Below are 18719 nucleotides of genomic sequence, written 5' to 3'. Positions count from 1 at the left end.
GCCAAGGGAACTTATTAGCCGAGCCTCCCTGGTGGGTGAACTTCCAGGGAAAAGGCAAGGGAGGCTTCTTCTTCAGAGTTGGCTATAATGCCATGAGCATCCTCTGCTGGTATAGAAATACTTCAAACACCCAGCCCCTAATGAAACACACCAGAGAGACCCTATACTAATTAATACACAATCTGCATGAATAACCCATATGTGGATACTCAGTGTTCAATCTTACGTTATAATCAGATCTTACACTGCACAATACTCTAATGAGCACATACATTACTTCAGGGGAATAGAAGGTTCAACTGTATTCAGTATCATGATGTATGCAGATGACAGTGTGTAAAACATCTGTTCATTTTTATACAGTTGGGGGTTTTTTTCACAAGAAGACTTCATATGTAGAGGCAAGGGAAATAAAGCCAAGCATTATGTATGAGCCCTTCAGTTTAGATGCACTAACAGAGTAAACAGTGTTGGAGACAGCATGGTCATATCACTAAATTCAGGTTAAACCCTGTAACTCCTAGGGTTGCAATTAAAATCAGATTGAATTACTGATTAATCTGGCAGTTATATCTTTTGATGATTCATATACATTGTTTTACTTTAGCATCACTGTAGCTAAACTTGAAAGTAATGTATGAATAAAGGCTTTCTGTGTATACAGGTCAATATCGTCACCCTGCTTAGCAACCAGGAGTCCACAACCTTTACTATCAAAAGAACCATTTTTGGCACAAAAAAAAAACAACCAAAAAAAAGTCTAGAGCCGCAAAACATATTTGAGCCTCATAATGGAGGTAACAATCAATCAATGAATCAATTTTATTTATAAAGCCCCGTATCACAAATCACAATCTGCCTCACAGGGCTTTACAGCATATGACATCCCTCTGTCCTTATGACCCTCGCAGCGGATAAGGAAAAACTCCCCAAAAAAAAAACCTTTAACGGGGGAAAAAACGGTAGAAACCTCAGGAAGAGCAACTGAGGAGGGATCCCTCTTCCAGGACGGACAGACGTGCGATAGATGTCGTACAGAACAGATCAGCATAATAAATTAACAGTAATCCGTATGACACAATGAGACAGAGCGAGACAGAGAAAAAGAGAGAGAGAGAGAGAGAGAGATGCAGGTAATGACAGTAGCTTACAACAACATTAATGAAAGTAATAATATTATAGTTATAGTTCTGGCTACTGTGGTACAATATGTTGAAAGTATGTATTAACAGCTGGCAGTATACATGTGTGACAATAGTCATATGTGTATAATAACAGTAGAAGTATGACTAAAGATAACAGCAGCAGCAGGAGGCATCTGGCAGGACCACGGCAGCAGCACAACCACACATCATGCTGTCCAGGCACTGCTGCGATATGAGTTAATCTGAGAGACAGTGGAGCACAAAGGCTCCGGGGAAGAAGCCAAGTTAGTGACATGCAGTATGGCCGAGTTAGCAAGATGCAGTAATAGAATACGAGAGAGAGAGAGAGAGAGAGAGAGAGAGAGAGAGAGAGAAGGAGAGAAGGTGCCCGGTGTATTATAGGGGGGTTCTCCGGCAGACTAGGCCTAAGTCAGCCTAACTAGGGGCTGGTACAGGGCAAGCCTGAGCCAGCCCTAACTACAAGCTTTATCAAAGAGGAAAGTCTTAAGTCTAGTCTTAAATGTGGAGACGGTGTCTGCCTCCCGGACCGTAACAGGAAGATGATTCCACAGGAGAGGAGCCTGGTAGCTGAAGGCTCTGGCTCCTGATCTACTTTTGGAGACTTTAGGGACCACGAGTAACCCTGCGTTCTCGGAGCGCAGTGTTCTGGTGGGATAATAAGGCACTATGAGCTCTCTATGATATGACGGAGCTTGACCATTTAGAGCTTTATAAGTTAACAGTAGGATTTTAAATTCAATTCTGGATTTTACAGGGAGCCAGTGCAGCGAAGCTAAAACAGGAGAAATATGATCTTGTTTCTTAGTTCCTGTTAGTACACGTGCTGCTGCATTCTGAATTAGCTGGAGAGTTTTTAAGGACTTACTAGAGCTACCTGATAATAGAGAGTTACAGTAATCCAGCCTACAGGTAACAAAAGCGTGGACCAATTTTTCTGCATCTTTTCGGGTCAGGATAGGCCTAATTTTCGCAATATTATGCAGATGAAAAAATGCAGTCCGTGAGGTTTGTTTTAAATGAGAATTAAAAAACAAATCTTGATCAAATATTACTCCGAGGTTTCTTACGGTAATGCTAGAGGCCAGAGCAATGCCATCTAGAGAAACTATGTCAACTATATCAGCCTATAAAGTCTAAATTTGGTCTAAATTAGTATTCATCATTCATTAAAACGTTTTACCACAGGGTAGTTCCTCTGCAGGCAGCTATTTATGATTATTTGGTAGTTTAACTTCATGGTGTTGACAGTGAAAACACATGCATTAGCTGGGGAATGATTGAATTCTCTATTTTTCTCAAAGACCTTTTGTTAGATTTGGAATCCATAGCTGTACTAGCTAGGGAGACTCAAGACATGCCAACCCCCACATTGAGGGTCAACAAAATTCAGAGGATAAGGCAGCAGGCTGTAGATGTATAAATCGATGCACTTTTTTTTTTTAATTCAGTGTATAGGCTACACATTTTTACAGTTGGAGAATTTAAGAATCACTTTAAGCCTACAATGCAGAGAAATAAAAAATAACCCTCCTATGTATTCTTTTTTTTTTCAATTAAGTTTTTATTTCATTTTGTTTTGTTCTGTTTTTATGATGGCTGTCTTTTTGTTGGGTTGGTTTTTTTTATTTCTTTCCCCTTATACAGCTGTTGTCTGTATACGATAGAAAAACGTTTGTCTGATTTTTTTTTTTCAACAATTAATCAATTAATTGACCCAAAATAGTTACTAATTTTGATTGATCTAGTTTTCTTAATTTAAATAAACATGGAACTTTGCTGTATATTAATCATGTACCCTGAAGTTCAGTGTAGTTTTGCATCATTGTGTGATCAGCAGATATGTATGTCAATCCAAAATTACAGCAAATCATCATCTGAGGTAGCCTAAAGCCCAACCAATAATCCATTAACAATCTTAGCTGATCACAGATGGAAATATGTTGGTGAATTAGAATCAAGAAATTGCAACGAAATGTTAAAGTTATGTTTGAGATACTTCAGAATTTATGTCTCCATTATATAGTTTGTCCACCAGAGAGCACTGACAAGGTTATTTTTATAACATAAATATCACATACAAATACAGGGACTCCTTATCAAAAATGTTTGTTCATATACAAAATCCATCATCAAATTTGCTAAACTCTCAAATATTGATTTCATTAGAAGTCAAAAACATCTAGTATTTGTTGGGTGATTATTTGGAGGTTTCACCCAACACTGACAATACGTGACAAAAACAATTTCTGTCAATAAGTGGTCTATTTTCCATACAAACCAAATGTCTAACCTGAGAATCTAAATTTTTTTGAGAGCTCAAAAAAGCTTTGTTAAAACTCAGAACTTTGCCAAAATACTATTCCCAAAACAAATCTGCTCTGCTGACAAAGAACAGTTCTACAACTTTTTATTTTAATATTTCATTGAGAAAGTATTGAACAAAATACTCCAAAGTAAAAAGAAAAATGTTGCTCGTGGTGTTTGGGCAAACAGTCGGTAATATTTACCCGTAAACCAAAAACAAGAACCACTTCGGGACTTGCAGCTTCAGCAACATGCACTGTACTGTATTCCCAAGATCCGTGGCAGAAAAGCTACTTGAACCATAAAATAGATTGCTAGGCCTATGAAAAACCACCATGTGGGCACAATAATAACGCATTGTCCACAGATACATGGGCTGTAGCAGTAATCTTCAGATCTCCTCAGTGAGGAAATATAGATATTTGTAAAAGCACTGAGGGGATTAGGCAGGGTTTTCTACCTCCTGCGGTACATGGCTTGAGTCATGCTGGGAGCACCAGGAGCTCTGTGGAAGTCTGGTGAGGAAGGAGAGGATTTGACCTAGCTGCTGCATTATTCTGATATGACCCAAACAAAGCCATCAGCATGGGACCAGTGTAGGGGGTGCAGTCTGTGTCTGTCTCTTATCCTCCCTCTCGACAATGAAGATGAATATATAAACAGAATTTGCAAGAAAATCAGTTATGTTAAGAAGCAATGATTTCAGAATTGAAAATGAAGTTATGTTGCTACATGAACAATATAACACATAAGTAAATTAGTTAATATGTTGTAATTAATACAGTATCATTAATACTACACATGGTGGCTGCACTTTACTTAAAAGGCACACTAAGTGTGAGCTTTATCTAAAAAGTGTACAGCATTCTTCTAAACAGGCTCTTCCCCAACCTATTAGTTCGCACAGCTGATGTACACATACAGCTGTTAACCCTCTCAGTGATTCTCCTGAGTTAATTCCTAATGAAAAATAAATTGAGTTGCTCCCTACACTTTTATAACATTTCCTCCTCAGAATAAATGGGCTCCTTCATGAGAAAAGACACACTGTTGTTAATGATTTTATAAGCAGGGAGCCCACCTGACATCCTGTTTTCTATTACTGTTCTTTATTCAATTTGCAGGGCGCGCTGCAGGTGACCTAACCTATAAAAGGGCACTCCAAATTAAATTATCAGAGCTCCTTGAAATTTTATAAATTCAGAATCGGCCTCACAGAGGGATCTCATACCAGAAACTAATGGCTTCACCTTTAGCTTTGCATAAATCAATCGCACCAAAGGTTAGAACACATCATGCCAGGATGTATCAATGCAGTTTTTAACATCATAACATGTAGTAATTTTGGAAGTGTGAATGGCAGGTGTATGAGGTCATACATGAGAATGTTTGTGTGTCCTTGCATGTATGCACACACATATGATTACTCAATCTGTTTTGAAGACCAAGAAGAAGAGTAAACCCCACCAACAATATTAAGTATGCTGCATAATGTAAAAATAAAACTATAATATGAGCATGTAATTTCATTCACAACTTCATGACTGATATTGGCTTTGAGGGTCGATACATGCCATGTATACATCAAATACTGAAAATTAACAATTATAAAAAATAGAAGAAAAAAAATGGATGCGCTGGGATGCATCATCAGTGATGTATCCTGGGTTCATTGGATGTTTCAGGTCTCGCAACATCATACAACCTCGCCCAGGCGACCCAGCAGGAATTGATTAAGCTACAGCTTGCGTCCCAGCAGCATAAGTATGCCACATAATGTAGATACAAAATTAGAATATGAGCACGTAATTTCATCCACAACTTCAGAACTGATATGGGCTTTGAGGGTCGATGCATGTCATGTACGAATAAAATGCTGAAAATTAAGAGTCAGAAAAAATAGAAATAACAATTTCTAAATGTACATCAGAGCGGAAATGATTTGTCAGTCAAAAATTAATAGGTAAAAATTTTGATAACTGATTTATTGTTCAAGAATTTTACTACTTTAAACTGGAAAACATTCTCTCAATGTGAGGATTTGCTGCTTTCTTCTGTTTTATTTAACTGTAAAATGAATATCTTTGAGTTTTGGCAGTTAGTACAAATAAGCCAATTGAAGATAATACCATGGGCTCTCTGAACTTTTGATGGTATTTTTTTTAAAAGTAAAACACATTTTAGACCAAAGGATCAATCCATTCATTGAGAAAATACTGAACAAAATAATTGAAAATGAAAATAAAATAAAGGTTGAAGCCCTTTTTTACGTATATAGATTAAAAGATGCAAAGAAAAGAGAATAAAAAAGCAGATTTTTTTATATTGTTTAGACGTAACCTACTGGGAGGAATCATGGAAATGCATTTTCCATAATGATTTCAATATGATCAGTTTCCGTGACTATTCAGCAATTATTCCTATTTGAATACAGTTGAAAAACTTAATATAAAAGCAATACTGATCATCTTACTTTGTGCAGTAGTGAAAAGTGGCAGTGTAAAGCTTTGTCACCCCAATAGGGTCCCCTTTATCCTTGAAAGAGCACGAGCTCTTTCCACTGTCATTTTGTTCCAGTTGGTAACCTAACAAGAGGTTGGTGGCAGAAAAAAAAGCCCAATCAGTAACACTTGTTGCACCTGAGAACATGGAAATTTTAGACTTCTGTGTTCGAGAAAATGGAAAACATTGTCTTGTAAAGAAGTCGGGAATATGGATAGGATCATTCAACTGTGTTCAATCTGAGTCAGGACAAATTCCTTTATGAAGCAGTCGTGCGTGAAGGAAATTCATTTGTAAATTGCACCCGATCTTTGGAGAAATTGCTCCTTTTTCCAATTCAAGTCCAGACGCAGAATTGGCACAGAACAAAGTCTATTTCATATATGCAACTGCACAAGGGTTTCACCCCAGTTAAGTATATTTCACTTTGAGCACCAAACTAGGCAGTTTAACATTAACTTTTCACTTTAGTAGTATCCCCTGCTAGTTTTTTTTACAAGCTCTGAGCCAGGACTAATTTTATTAAAAAATAATAATAAATGTATGATTTTGAAAGACCTTTTTATTCTCTTGCATGAATTTAATTATTTGGCTATTTTCAGGGAAGACAAAGAAATATGTAACCCCCAATAATTTTAAGTAAATGGTCTGTCCTCATCAATTCATGTTCAAGAAACAGAAAGACAAAGGGGAAACTTTCTCATCAGGAACACGGACCTGAATGTGAGTACATTTGACCACAAAGTCCAGTTCGTTTGACTAGTGTGAACCATAAATGGGCACTGTGTGTCAATCCATACCTATGTCCACTTGAAAAGGTGACCTCCACTATGGCTAATGTGTATTCGAGTATAGTTTGCATCAAGCGTAGAAACCAACTGTACCAAAACACGGAAGTGGACCGCTTTTTATCGTAGGAGCAGGTGAATAGAGTTGCAAAGGCATTTCTCAACTTCGCCCGCCTCTTCCAAAATCTGCGTATGTGCCATGCAGGTTCCATCTCATCCTCTGAACAGCATGGGCGTGGGTGATACTGTAGAAAGGCAGGCGAGTGGTTGTTCTTGACATTGTCTCCAGACTATAAACCATGGTAAGCATAATGCGAATGTCAGCTTCATTATATGGGCTTGGGAACTTGTGATTGGCACTCTTTTCTACACTGTAGTGACAACAAAAACAACTGTGACATAGATAATGATGCAGGTGTACTCTGATATGGAACAACATAACTGATGTGAAAGCTAAGTGATGAGGGAGGTCCCTCAGAATCACATGGTCAAAAAAAAATATTGATGTTGAAATCTATGTGTACAGAGCTCTCTGGAATACAACACTTATTTGGAAGCAAAGAAAATAAATGACATTTTTGTGCTTTAACGGGAACTGTAGCTCTGACTGGTAAATTCTCATTCCTCCTCGACTCAATGAGATTGAGAGAGCAGTGGTGGTCAAGCAGGCTAGGAAGGGGTGAACAGAGTTAATGAGAACAAAGCCATTAGTCAAAGAATAAAAAGTTATTTTCTGATTGTTCCACAATGGTTACAGTCTTAAGCACAAATAAAAACGCCCACACCTCTGCACAACCCTGCAGGAAGGTGCTGCATTGCCAGATTTTGCGTGAATTCAGCTTAAGCGCAGGCTTCATCATGCCTGCTTAGCTTCCCTGCTCTGTATGTATTTGGCCCAACCTCAACCTTGATCAAACAGATACACACACCTGTAGCTCACAACCACACAGCAGCAGAAAGTTCCTATCAGCTAGGGACTACACAACTACCCAAAGTTTAACACCCAGAAACGTCCCAAACAAACTAATATTAGAAGAACATAAAGACAATACAGAGGACAGGTTCTCTGTAGATAAATACACCTCCACGCACTGCTAATTAATGACTGAGAATGATTACTTTTATGTGAGTCTATATATTGTTTTTTTTTTAGGGAAATCCTGCACACTATGCCCTTCAGCCCTGGTGTCATTTAGTGGAGAGGATTAATAAGCACCAAATAAAAGCACGTTCAGTAACTATAGAAACACATAACATTCACACACTTTTATTCTAAAATCTAGTCACTGATTTAGGAAGTCTTGTTGTCTCCACAAGGACACATGATTGTGAGTTCCTAACTTCCATATAAATACTGTATTTTTCTCCTTACAGTTCAATTGTTGAGCATAAATTCCAAAACTAGTGCTCAGTTTACCAAGTCACTACTTTGCTCTGCCATGTGACATCCAGGGGGCTCTGCAATATCTCGGCAGTGCAGACGTTAATGTTCTGTATGTCCCATTTCCTGAACATAATTTACAGCTTCACAGCTAATTACACTGATTTGACCCCACTCTGAACAACAATGTGATCAACACACGTGGGTTGCTGCTGCTGTGACTGATTTGGATAGAAAATAAATAAAAAGGTAGAACTGACCCACAAGCCACTGACTCACGCTAAATATGTGTAAGGCAACCAGATATGTTTTGCCTGACTATAGATAAACAACAACATGAAAGACATGATATTTCATATATGAATAGAATCTGAGCATATCCAGTAAAGCTATCGTAAGTAGGGTGAGTAAAGAGTGTTTCTGACAGAGCACACGTGTGTGACTGAGTCTGATTAACATTATATTTGTTGCCTTGTTGCCTCATTAGACGTTCTCCTCCTGCAAGGAACGACGTCATTTGGCATTTAGTTAATATATTATTACCCAGAGATGAATATTGTATGTTGATAAGGGAGTCTTATACAACATGACAGTGAAACAGATATAAAAAGTTCTGAATTCAGAACTTGAAGGAATGCTCTTGCATGACTTTGTACTTGCAAAGCTTACCAGTGTCATTCACTCTATACCAACTCGATTCTGACCCCCCTGTCAAAGTAAAGTTAGGCTGCTTCAAGGAAGGAAAGAAAAAAATAACATTGAGCCACTTTCTTTTTTTTTATTATTAATATAAATGAACTGCAGTCCTCCGTTCAACTAAGTGAAAGAGAGCACCTTTTCATTATGGACTTTGTATTGGTCAATTGCACTGTACACCACATGTCCAAACTGCAGACCAAGACAACTAACCCCCATTCCACTCCGTCATAGTCACACACAGGAACTTTGATCTGGCGACCCATCCAATTACTTTTACAATTACGCCAAGTGGTTTCAAGTGTGTTATTAAAACCTGTCAGATATTTCCTGGGACATCCACTTTGACTCTAGAAACAATTTAGCAATAGCAGCAACGGTGGCCTTGAACGCTCTGGTGTAACAAATGGACGTGTGTGGTCTCGAAAGCCGTGCATCTCTTAAGCTTAACTCGGCTGTAGAATCGCTTGCTTGTATACTGGCAGCTCGGCGGTCATATTTGTCTGTAAATAGCATGCAGGCTTTTTGTATGTGTATGAAAACCGGTTTGAAAAAAACTGTGGATAAAAGTTTTGACAGTCCAGTTATTACTATTCAAAATCATCCATACGCAAATGCATTAAATTTCAGAACTGCTGAATATTTGATTTATTATATTACACTGTAAGTGCTGCATAGAATTGGTCGCAATCTGTCCTTGGTGGCAATATATGAAAAAAAAGGCAAAACTTACAGACTTTTACTTCATTGTAAGTATAGTCAAATTTATCTGAACTACCTCTACTGGAACATTTAAATCAAAAGTTCATCAAGGTCAAAAACACAGTAAAACTGAAGGCTGAAAACCATTAGTATTTAGACTAAGTTATATAACAATCAGGCCGTACACACTCCATATGACGGTCATGTGGCACACTCGCAAGCTGAGGAGGAAATGCTGTCTGGTGCTCTGTTCCCATTGTCCGGATGTGGGAGGAAGCAGACCCTAACCTGACTCCTGACCACCAGGCAGCTGCTTGAACAGAGAGCCAAACCCCTCCTTTTTCACTCCATCTCTAAATCTACAGGAACAACAGAGTGTGTGGGTGGTTCAGACACACTTGCAGCAAACAACACTTGAACATCACGAGTTCCTGTCTGCCTTCACATCTACAGCAGTGACAATAAAGCGGTTTTACTAAACTTAAGGTCGAACTAGAAGGTGTTTGAATGTCACGTTAGATGTTTCATGTTCGTTGACTGCAGATACACAATACCTGCAATGCATTTTTTTAAAACAATGGAGGGTTTTATCTACGAGAGTTAACTTGCTGTAAAACAGAGAGCAGTCAAAGAACCACCCAAAGCAAAGCCGCTAGCCAACAAAATGCCATATGACAGCAAATAAAACATATCATTAATTTAATTAGAACGAGTTTTGATCCTGCTTTTATATTCTAAATTTCATAAAAAATAAGCACTCCCTCTAGAATCAACATTCAATAGATAAAATCAGTAGTAAATTGTGATTTTAGACACATTTAGACAAGTTTGCGTAATCACAGACAGGTGTAATGTCCCACATTACTAAATCATGGAAGTGATGACATCATTCACAATACCAGGACAATTAATTTAAATATAAACTATGTAATTACTTACACCTGTAGTTCTCCTTCTGTGTCATGCCAAAATGTCTTTCATCAAAAAGGCCCATTGCGGGAAATTTTGAGAGGACTATATAGGGCAACAATTTCACACGAGGCAACATTTGGACACTAAATAGTAAACAGGAAGTGACTGGGGACACTTTCACAGTTCCTGCCTAGTTGTCGCTTGTCAACATCTAGCTAACAAGCAAAAGAACAGTTTACAAGACTTTACTACGAGTTTCAAGATCCTAACAAATTTTGAAATTGTGTTGCATTCCTTATCTCTTTATTTCGGTGGTGTTGTGGTTGCATTTCAAGTCACTTTTACCCTATAGCTGTCCTCCAAGCTGCAGGCTACCAGCTTCACAGTAGCTAACATGTATCAGAGGACGCCTTTCCTCCTCCTGTTGTTAGTTAATATGGAGACCCAGATTCGCACAAAAGCCATATACATGTAAAATGTAATGTGTATGGTCCAAATTGCAGCTAGTGGTTGCTGCTATTGGTTACACATCTCCAGGCTCTATAACTGAGCCTCAGTGTTTTTGTCCTCATGAAAAGTTTAATATTCAGACAATACTTGTGTTGTGTGTGGTTATACCTTCAGGATACTGATTTTTAGTGGCCATGATATAAAACAAAAGTACTACCAAAACAACTGAGTGATTGTATCTTTAAATTGAGACAGAGTAAACATGACATTTTAGCAGAGTAACTACATTCCCTCAGTCTGTTTTATGGTCACACATTACTTACAATCACTCTAAAAGGTCTCCACAGGACTGGTAAATTCAGCTTGTGTTTTTAAACTTACCACCTCCTGGCATGACGATGGTCACTTGGGAGCGATTCCGTCTGGTCCATTCCTGCTGTTATAAAGTCCACTGATGTTTCCATCGTGTTATTTCCTCTGTGGCAGCAAAACACATGAGACAGCACAAACCTCTGGTAAATTTAACTGGGATGACTGGACACTGCTGAGTTCCTTGTTAAACTGTGACAACAGCTCTTCAAGATTATCTCTGGTTTCTCTGCACTGGGCTGTTTATTCCCCTCTGGCATTTTGTTCTCAGGACTGTAATGTCACACTGTTTTATTACATAAAGAGCTAATAAAATGCTCTTCAAGCTCTAGCGTAGGTGCTAATGGGACAATAAGTTCAGACTTCTAGTAAGTTCATACTTTTGTCGACTCCTGTCTCATAACCATCTGCAAAACATTTCCCTTGTGTGGAGAAGTTTCTAATTTGACAAAGAACAGAGGGTTAAATATATCTCCAAAAATGGAATATAATATTCATGACTATGTTTCTTTAGCTCATTATCACCTGAAACTACCGCTTCTTCTACATCTACCTACTTAACTTTTGGACCTCTCACCAAAATCACAGGTGTGAAAACTCCCCCAGACCACGATCCAGACCAAACAGCCAAACCTTGGTCCAATAAAAAGTGGTGGCCCTGGTTTGTTTCTGGTGTGATATTATTATAAAAATTACTAGTCTTCTTTACTTTAGAATGAGCTGTTTATACAGTACAGGCCAAAAGTTTGGACACACCTTCTCATTCAATGCGTTTTCTTTATTTTCATGTAGATTCTCACTGAAGGCATCAAAACTATGAATGAACACATGTGGAGTTATGTACTTAACAAAAAAAGGTGAAATAACTGAAAACATGTTTTATATTCTAGTTTCTTCAAAATAGCCACCCTTTGCTCTGATTACTGCTTTGCACACTCTTGGCATTCTCTCCATGAGCTTCAAGAGGTAGTCACCTGAAATGGTTTCCACTTCACAGGTGTGCCTTATCAGGGTTAATTAGTGGAATTTCTTGCTTTATCAATGGGGTTGGGACCATCGGTTGTGTTGTGCAGAAGTCAGGTTAATACACAGCCGACAGCCCTATTGGACAACTGTTAAAATTCATATTATGGCAAGAACCAATCAGCTAACTAAAGAAAAATGAGTGGCCATCATTACTTTAAGAAATGAAGGTCAGTCAGCCCGGAAAATTGCAAAAACTTTAAATGTGTCCCCAAGTGGAGTCGCAAAAACCATCAAGCGCTACAACGAAACTGGCACACATGAGGACCCACCCAGGAAAGGAAGACCAAGAGTCACCTCTGCTTCTGAGGATAAGTTCATCCGAGTCACCAGCCTCAGAAATTGCAAGTTAACAGCAGCTCAGATCAGAGACCAGATGAATGCCACACAGAGTTCTAGCAGCAGACCCATCTCTAGAACAACTGTTAAGAGGAGACTGCGCGAATCAGGCCTTCATGGTCAAATAGCTGCTAGGAAACCACTGCTAAGGAGAGGCAACAAGCAGAAGAGATTTGTTTGGGCCAAGAAACACAAGGAATGGACATCAGACCAGTGGAAATCTGTGCTTTGGTCTGATGAGTCCAGATTTGAGATCTTTGGTTCCAACCGGCGTGTCTTTGTGAGATGCAGAAAAGGTGAACGGATGGATTCCACATGCCTGGTTCCCACTGTGAAGCATGGAGGAGGAGGTGTGATGGTGTGGGGATGTTTTGCTGGTGACACTGTTGGGGATTTATTCAAAATTGAAGGCACACTGAACCAGCATGGCTACCACAGCATCCTGCAGCGACATGCCATCCCATCCGGTTTGCGTTTCGTTGGACGATCATTTATTTTTCAACAGGACAATGACCCCAAACACACCTCCAGGCTGTGTAAGGGCTATTTGACCAAGAAGGAGAGTGATGGAGTGCTGCAGCAGATGACCTGGCCTCCACAGTCACCGGACCTGAACCCAATCGAGATGGTTTGGGGTGAGCTGGACCGCAGAGTGAAGGCAAAGGGGGCAACAAGTGCTAAACACCTCTGGGAACTCCTTCAAGACTGTTGGAAAACCATTTCAGGTGACTACCTCTTGAAGCTCATGGAGAGAATGCCAAGAGTGTGCAAAGTAGTAATCAGAGCAAAGGGTGGCTATTTTGAAGAAACTAGAATATAAAACATGTTTTCAGTTATTTCACCTTTTTTTGTTAAGTACATAACTCTACATGTGTTCATTCATAGTTCTGATGCCTTCAGTGAGAATATACAATGTAAATAGTCATGAAAATAAAGAAAACGCATTGAATGAGAAGGTGTGTCCAAACTTTTGGCCTGTACTGTATCTACACATGGAACGGGTCCTGTTTCATGAAATCTGCCTTGTTGTTTCTACAGTACCCCAGAACAGACAAACCAATCGCCAGTTTCTGATGGAGCCATGTGCGTTTTCATGTCAGGCCCCACAGTTCTCCTATGTGCTTGGCACATGGATAAAGTATCAGTTGGTTGTAATTTCCATCCCCTACTGCTACATGCCACTAATGCTGCATTCCATTTACCTCAAAAGTCAGAGTTCCAGTATAACAAGTCAGAAAACCAAGGTGTTGTGTTGGCAATACCAGTTCAAGCCAAGTTAGCCATTGTTTAAACAGTACAACATGACAAGGCCTTGTTTAGGAAAGCAGGTTTAGTTCGTTAACCCTGGGATGAGGGAAACTCTGGGTTTTCACTCCCACAAAGACAGGCAACCTAAACTCTGAGTCATTTATCATGGTAACTGACTCTGTGAACCTGACTTACTTGCCGACAGGTTTTCTTCAACAAACCCTGAGCCTCTCACTGTCTACTCCCTCTAACAGAGCCCGACATGCTGTTTCATTTCCTAACTGATTCAGTCCGTATCAAAGCTCCTATCAGATACATTAATCAGCGGAGGTTTACTGTCAGCATCAAAATCCTGGTTGGATATCAGTTTGTTACACAGGGTGATCTAAAGTTACCACTTTAATGAGCTGTGAGTCATTTCTTTGAACAGTTTCGCACTCACATTAAGATACCACACAGCATCACGTTACCCCTCATCTCTGTAGACAGATATCTGCATATGTAGGCCTATGCTTTATTGTCGTCAGACCATAGTCAGTGGGTTCCAAGATTTAGTCATAAAATAAAACCTCTGCATGTCAGTCATGTGAGTGGAAGATTCTATAAATATATATATTTATAAATTTTTAAATTCGGTATGAATGAAAAAAATCTCTCTGTCACTCTTGATGTGATTGGTCGCACTAATGGCACATGATTCCAATAATACTGGAGATTATATGTTAATATTTCAATGATTCCAATAATACTGGAGATTATATGTTAATATTTCAAAGTGAGCTGTATTATGGTGCACTCTCAAATATGTGGTTTGAAACTGAGTTTCAAAAATAGACTACATACAGTCTGGATGTGTTTTAACAGCATTGCCATGACTGTTTAAATGAATTACATTTGTTGAAGTGTCTGAAATTGAGTCACTGAATGCTGCTAAGCCAGAGATCTAAATAGATGTCAAAAATTTAAAATTCAACATATTTTAACCTCCACGCCTTTTGAAGTGCAAATCACCAAACATATTCCTATATTCACATATTCCTGGATCAGTATGAGCTTACAGTTATGTCTCTGTGTCTTTGATTTATATAGGTTTTGTTTTTCATCTTCAGTTTTTGGCTCTGTGATTCATCCCTGTTAGAGTAAAGCTGAACAAACAGATTTAAAATGTAATGTGGGCTGAGGTCTAAATGATGAATGGATGGACAACACTAAATAAAACTTAGTTGTGTTAAGTTATTGACACTTTTCCCTGCTCTGTCTCCGGCTCTTTTTTAAGAGAAATGTGCACAGTCACATAAACACACAGTATTATCTCTATGTCTACTGGATTCAAATGGAGGCTCTGCCTTTTATTTACATGTTGCCATGGTGAATTGTAGTGTCAGACCTCCATTAATGCTCACTTTTTTTTATTCACTGTGTGCAAAAGCTGAACTCAAAGTAAACATAGTCAGAGTTGATTGAACTGAGTCTGATCAGCTGTTCTGGAATTGCAGGGTTCTGGCAAGTCAGAATAAAGGGTTTGACTCAGAGTTTGTTAAATCAGCTGTCTGAAACAGGCCCGAGCATTCACTGTTGATGCACAGAGCAACCATATTGGATTTTGACGTCTGGGCTGGTGAGGTTTCTCTGACTTTGCGAGTTGGAAATCCGACTTTAGGGTGGTTTCAGTTGAAATATCCGACTGGAAACTCGGAAATCCTGACTTCCCAGTAGAAATGGAACGCACCGAAAAAACGTACGCTTTAGTCCTTTAATTCAGAGTAACTGACCGGATTTTTCCTCTAGTGAATGCATTATGCGTCTGTATGTATACCTAAATGTTCCACAGAGCAGGCACAAACATATAAGCAAACCAAGCAGCTGCTTAGGGCTCCTGTGACCAGCAGAGTGACCCCAAGAGCACTTGAAATGTCTCACAAGCAGAGCCGGTGCTTTATCTTGGGGTGCATTCCGATCGCATACCTTTTCTCTTTATTTTAAGTAGGTACTGCAGCTGCCCTTAAAATGTATGTACTGTTGCATGCAGTATGCACACAATCGGGACATACTACTTTCTCATAACATTACACCCTGAACTTTGACCCTCTTGCTTTTATATCCGTTACCTTGGAGATAAAACAAACGCCACTCACCAAATTCTCCAGAGATGGTGATCAACCCAGTGATCAGTCTAAAGTAATTCTATAAGATAAGATTCTATCATATTATATTTGCAACAGTGATATTACATCTGCACTGCAGATCTCTGTCACTGCTATTTTAATAGTTATTGTTGGTAATATATATTATTATTTTGTTCACTTACAATCAATATTCATATTATTACTATTCGACTGCTCGTCAGTCACTTGAATACGCTGTCATCCATCAATGCAACTTAGGACAGCTCTATGATTGGAGCACACAGTTAATGAGTTCCCTGTCGATGTGTGTTTCTGCCTTTTGTTACTGCGTAGCGCCCCCTCTCGGTGGTTAGGGTTTTGGTTCCGTAGCAACTGCGCATATTACACGACGCCCCCGCCTCCCCCTTGCGTCAAAGCGAGTGTCAATGTCACAAAACTTTAATGAGGAGATGAAGCCGAACTATCCTTCTGGCCACAAAGAAAGTAGAAAACACTATGAGAGTCAACCGCGGGAACAGCATTCAGGTAAACTGCGTCCTCTCGTCGCCATGTTTGATGTCAACAGCTAACGGTAACGTTAAGTTGATGAGCTAACGTTAACTTGCAATGCTCGAGGCTGTGTGTCTTGCTAACCTACCTGTTCAGCGCATCTCCTGGTGTGTCTGTGTCGTGCTTGCTTGTCAGTCACCTCCAGGCCGTGTTCTGTGAGTTTGTTTCTGAAAAGGTTAGCGTAAAATACAAGTATTTATTACGTTTGACAATGCCAACGGGAAGCGCTGTTTACAGGCTGCAGTTTAGAAACCGCGTCGCGCGCATAGACTGCGTTCTACGGCTGGTCGCGAACAAGCATTCTCACGCGCATGCGCAAAATGAGCAAGCTCTCCAGGAGCAACCGCACATTGGAGAAGTTTATTTACGGCCTTCTGGCAGAAATCTATTCATTTAAACCACGATTTCTTTTCCGAACCTTAACCAAGAAATCTCTTTCTGGCAGAAAGCACTCTAAAGCAAACTTGGGGACCTCTAACAGTATTTATTTATTACATATTTAACTTAAAATATTGATTAGCTGGGCACACTTTGCAATATGGATTTAGATCTCTCAGATAATAACCATCAAGCATTCAGCCAAGGAACTTTATTTAACAACTGAAGTAATTTTATTCACTCAGACTGTTTCTTTTGGGAGGACTGCATTTCATCTATGAGACAAAATAAGGCCATTGATTCTTTTTATTTATTTACTTTGTTATTTGTTCATCATCAGATCAAATGTCTTCTATTTCCCAACAGTGAAACCCTGCTTGGATGTTATTTCAGTGTCAACAAATATGTTAGTTTTTATAAGAGATCCCAGAGTGCAAAGCATCTAATATTACTATACACAAAGTTTGCTCAACTATGTTGTTTCCTGTGTTGTTTATATGATTATATAATGCAATAGGCCTATGGGTATTGTCTTGTTGCATAAAATCAGCTTTTATATGTAAGTAAGACAGTTTTTGGTCTCCAAAAGTACATTTCGAAATACATAAGCTGACAAAAATGCCTCTAAGGTTTCTTTTTTACTGGTCAGCCAAATAGCTTGTAAAAGACTCCTGAAATTGTTGTGATTTGTTGACTTTATAAGAGGATATTCTAGATCCTCTTATCTCCCCCTGACCAAACGCTGACAAACATAAAATGACAAAATCTCATTTTCAACCCAAAATTGAAGCTACTGCCTTTTACTCTTGTAATGCTTGTCAGGTGTTATTTCAGTTTCAGAGTGGATATTTCCTCTGAATGAACCGCAGGCTGTTTTGTTAAAGCAGCGCCATCTATCCTTAAGTGTAATGTAAATGTTGTAGGGTTCTCCGCTCGCACAGCAGCTGGCATCTCTGAACCCGCGCAGAGAGCGTACTTTGTCTCTTCAACCTTGTGCACTGAAATATTCAAGAGCTCCAAGTTTATGAGACAGTTGCTGCCATCTGTGCCCCAGCGTTCAGTCCTCCCATCATGGCTGAACATAAGGCCAACATCAGAACAGATATGTGTGAGAAGTGTCAAAATAGATTCTCCAATGTAGTCTGTATTGCAAATCTCAATATTGCCTGAATAGCATAAACAACACTGTTCGTTTGCTCACACACACACACACACACATGCAAAATTCTGCTGCTGCCGAGTCAAAATTTCCATATCCATGAGAGAGGAAAGGAAAAAGAGGAAACATTTACACAAGACTGCCTCCACACAGTTGAAGAGACCTTTTCTCTTAGGTGTCTTTTTTTACAATGTCATTGTGGAGAAAGCAAGCTCCTGTGAGCTTTACGAATTTCTCACTAAATGAGAGATTTCCTGAGACAAAAAAGCGGAGGAGGAAGGGTGCAATCAGTCCAGGTTTGTTCTAGACAACATCACTTCCTTCCTTAGCATTAGGAGAGTGTCAGAGCGAGACATTCAGATGTGGTTTTCACCAAGCACTTTCCCAGGACAGTAATGCTGCGCAATTCTAATGGTGTCATTCAAAGCAGCTGCCTTTCTCAGCAATAAACTGAACGCCTTGCCTAAGCAATTCAAACCACCTCCACAGATTGCAATACAGTCAACAAAGAACTTATCTTCCAAGTGAAACTATTCATCAATGAATGTGTTTGTGTGCCAAAAAGTAGAAGGCGGTTTGAAAAGACCTGAGTTACACCTGAATGGCTACTTCTCTTTTTTCACTATT

General features: G+C 39.2%; 1 long non-coding RNA gene across 2 annotated transcripts in view; it reads right to left on the bottom strand.

The window, feature by feature from the left end:
- LOC125895826 (uncharacterized) overlaps positions 1-16833 on the bottom strand; it is a 96048-nt gene extending 79215 nt beyond the window's left edge. For both annotated transcript variants that reach the window (XR_007450208.1, XR_007450209.1), the window contains exons 1-2: positions 16644-16833; positions 11283-11378 (exon numbers count right to left, since the gene is read on the bottom strand). This is a non-coding gene — a long non-coding RNA (uncharacterized LOC125895826). The remainder of the gene's footprint in view (positions 1-11282; positions 11379-16643) is intronic.
- Positions 16834-18719: the final 1886 nt, after the last annotated feature.

Source organism: Epinephelus fuscoguttatus, linkage group LG10 (assembly GCF_011397635.1).
Source record: "Epinephelus fuscoguttatus linkage group LG10, E.fuscoguttatus.final_Chr_v1".
NCBI classification, from domain to species: Eukaryota; Metazoa; Chordata; class Actinopteri; order Perciformes; family Serranidae; genus Epinephelus; species Epinephelus fuscoguttatus.
The sequence above is the reverse complement of the archived record's forward strand: the minus strand, read 5'-3'. Positions and strand labels throughout refer to the sequence as shown.